At 39.7% G+C, this 3,708-nt stretch overlaps 1 pseudogene; it reads right to left on the bottom strand.

The window, feature by feature from the left end:
* Positions 1 to 317: 317 nt before the first annotated feature.
* Positions 318 to 1,961, bottom strand: LOC113714208 (probable indole-3-pyruvate monooxygenase YUCCA11; annotated as a pseudogene).
* Between the last annotated feature and the right edge of the window lie 1,747 nt (positions 1,962 to 3,708).

Here is a 3,708-nt window from a genome sequence, read left to right as displayed (position 1 = left end):
TTTTCAATAATTAGCCGTTTAATTTCTTGATTTGACGAGTAAGGAGAGTGTTGTAGCGAGGAATAAGAGTGAAAATAAGTTAGTTAATTCTAATAAAACTAAGTATTCATTAATTAAAATGATTATTTGATCAAAATGCAAATACAGAGGACCAAGAACAAAACTTTGAAATGAAATGGAATTTTATTATTCATGGTAATAACTGATAGGTAGCTTGCCACTAATGGCACCGATACAATATGATTCATTGCATGTCTGGGTATATAAAATAGTATCACCAAGTGATATTGTTATATTTCTTCAATATACTTCAGCTTTTAATTCTTTTCCTTCCCTGGCATGAAATTGATATCTTCAGCTATGTTCATGGCATCTTTAGATATTCCAAACAGTCCAGAGCTTGAGAATCCTGCACAATACAATCCATCATCTCCCTTCCAGTGATTGGGTCTGCTTTTCTGGGGCATTCCGTCTTCATTGAAAAGGCTAGTTTCATCCTTCATTAAATATCATAGAAGGATAATCAGTAATACTGGTAATTAATTCCAAGTAAACTTAAAGGTTTCATTTCAAGTACCTTTAACCACGTTCTAACTGTGCTTTTGTAGCCAGTAGCAAAAACTATGGCATCAAAATTTTTCTTAATGCCATTTGAAAATTCAACATAATCTCCATCAACCCTCTTCACTGCCGGTAGAACCTGACAAGAAACAGTAGTGAATGTCTTATATCGAGTTTTATTTCATCTTGACACAAAAAAAAAAAAAAAAAAAAAAGAGGAAGGATGCCATGAGTATGTCTAGGTTGTCTACCTGAATTTGTCCACTTTTGATCATTTTCAAAGTCCCAACATCTATGACAGGAGATTGTCCTGTCATATTTTTGAGAAGAAAAGGTCCCTTGTCTGGCCTTTCAAGCCCATATTTAGCAAGGTTTCCATGCAGGAACTTGCTAAGCATGACTGCAGTGCTATCCACTAGATCACAAGGAATGAATTTCAACAGTTTCATTCCAAATCGCACCATTTCCTTGGTTAGAACATGAACCTGAAATTAGAAAATGTAAAATTTATGTCTGTGGACAGAAAAAAAGAACATGCCTTAGATTGCAAGAAACACAGATCCTTCTACTGGAAATGATCATGCTGGTCGACTATAGTGGGATGAACTCTAGAATCCCTCTGTCCATGAATTTGCGTCTTGATCTTTGTCTTTTATGGAGATCATGACAGAGCAAAAGATTAGAAAAATAAATATGAAAAGTAAAAATTTTAGAAAATCATGAGAGTTGATGATGAGATCATGAGAGAGCAAAAGAGAATAAAACAAAAATATTAAAAGTTTTTGCCGGGCTACGAATCACAATTGAGGTCTTAGCATCCCAGTCTGCTAAATCATAGGCTATTTCCATCCCAGAGTTTCCTGAACCAACAACTAACACATCTTTGTCACAAAAATTCTGGCCATTGTCATAATGGCTAGAATGCATGGCCACACCGCCAAAACTTTCAAGACCTGAAATTTCTGGTATCAACCCTTGACTATTTTCGCCCGTGGCAACAACTAGAAATTTTGCAACATAATTTTCTATTGCCCCAGACAGTGCGTTTTTGGCCAAAACAAGCCATTTTTCATCAGTAACATCAAAAGATGCAGACTCAACAAGTCTACAATAAATGGGATTAATGTTAAAATGGGAAGTGTAGTCATCCAAATATTGGATGAAGCCATCTTTGGGTACAAAAGTTGGTGCATCAGAAGGAAATCACAAGTGAGGAAGTTGGCAAAATTGCTTGGCCAAATGGAGTTTCAAACGACCATAAGTTCGTTTTTTCCAAAGAGAAGCACTGCAATCTCTCGTTCTAGAACAATACTGGGAATGCCACGTACATTTAGGCACGCTGAAGTTGCAAGGCCAGCAGGGCCACCTCCAACTATGATAACTACAGTTTCTTGCTTCATTCTTTTTTCTTTTTTGTTTTCCCTTTGGGTTGGTATTTGGTTTTTTTTTTTTTTTTTTCCGGAAACGTTAGCAGGTTGTATTGATAAACATTGTAACTACAAAAGTATGGGCAAAGGCCCAAACCACCTACACATCGTGTACACAGACACAGAGGAAGCTAGCGCTCCTCATCTAATGGAATGCTTGTAGCATATGAACTAATCTGTCTAAGTCTATCATGTTGTTCATCTGGAACCAGATAAAAGGAGCATTGTACAAACATGGAGCTTAGTCTATCAATCTCCTCCACCTGAGCGAACAACCTGATATCTTTAGCTTTTCCTGACCTGAGTTGTCTTAGCAACTGTTGGTCTGTGATTCCCACTCTTATATGGGACCACTGTTTTGCTCTTGCTTTCGCCATGGTCAGCTTTAAAGCTTCTGCATAATCCAGTAGCCATTGTCCCGTGCTCCGCTCTCTCATAGCCCATATAGCTTTTTCCTGACCATTGCTGTCATTTGCTATTACTCCAATCCCCACCACCTGTCTTTCCTTCTTGACAGTAATAGCTACTTGTACATCAATGCCCTCCCCCTCAACTGTGTTGTGTTCTGACTCGTCCACAGCATCAAAAGTTTCTGTAATGCTCTCTTCCCTGATCCCTTCCATAGCTTCCCGATGTTCCATCCATTCTTGCATAGCCTTTTGTATTACTTGTAAAGGTAGCTTGTTTTTTTCCTTGAAGACTCTTTCATTTCTCGCTTTCCACAGTTGCCATAAAATATTAGCAGTCAAGCATATGTGCTCCAACCCTCCTTGCCTAGCTCTTGCACCTAGCAGGGCACTCCACCATCTCCTAAAGCATCCCCTTTGGTCAGCTACCCCTTCCCACTGTACCGGTGATATGTTCCACACTTGTTCTGCATTCTTATAGTGGAAGAGTAGGTGTTCCACCGTTTCTTCTCCTTCTCCACAACCTGTACATATAGGCTCACCCAGCTTAGTTCTGTCATAGATAAGTTCTCTAACTGGTAACGCATTGTTCATGCATTTCCAGATAAAGACCTTAATCTTTTGTTTGACATTCAAGTTCCACAGATGTTTCCACCCCATTCTGCCCCCTAAACTCCCGCTGGGGTTATCCAGACTTCCCCTGCTACTGGTATCCTGAACTTCCTTGTTTGTCATTTCCTTATATGCAGATCTCACAGTATATTGTCCACTCCCACTATGGATCCAAAAATTGCTATCCTCTCTCCCTGTCCAGCTTATAGGAATCTTCAGTATCTTCCCTGCATCTTCACTGTTGAAAGTACTGAAAACCACTGGTCTATTCCATCTGAAGTTGGAGATCAACTGGTCCACAGTGCTGATGTTGCAATTTTGTGGCCTTACTGTTGTTGGCTGCCCTTTTGGAGTTTCAGGTATCCATTTGTCTTCCCATACCTTTGTGCTCCTCCCATTTCCTATCTTTCTCCTTATACCTTCCTCCACCTCCTTTCTTGCTCCCATAATGCTCTGCCAGATCTAGGAGGCTGTTTTAGGTACTTTGCTTCTGAGTTGTGACTCGTTGGGATAATACTTAGCTTTGAGGACCTTACTCACTAAAAGATTTGGTTTGGTTAAGAGTCTCCACACCTGTTTCCCCAGCAATGCTCTGTTAAATCTCTGCAGGTCTTTGAAACCCAACCCTCCATTCTCCTTTTCCTGAGCCAACTTCTTCCAGGAACACCAATGCAGTTTGGTTTTTCCATCTTTCTCACCCC

This window comes from Coffea arabica, chromosome 10c, assembly GCF_036785885.1.
Source record: "Coffea arabica cultivar ET-39 chromosome 10c, Coffea Arabica ET-39 HiFi, whole genome shotgun sequence".
Classification (NCBI taxonomy): Eukaryota; Viridiplantae; Streptophyta; class Magnoliopsida; order Gentianales; family Rubiaceae; genus Coffea; species Coffea arabica.
The sequence above is the reverse complement of the archived record's forward strand: the minus strand, read 5'-3'. Positions and strand labels throughout refer to the sequence as shown.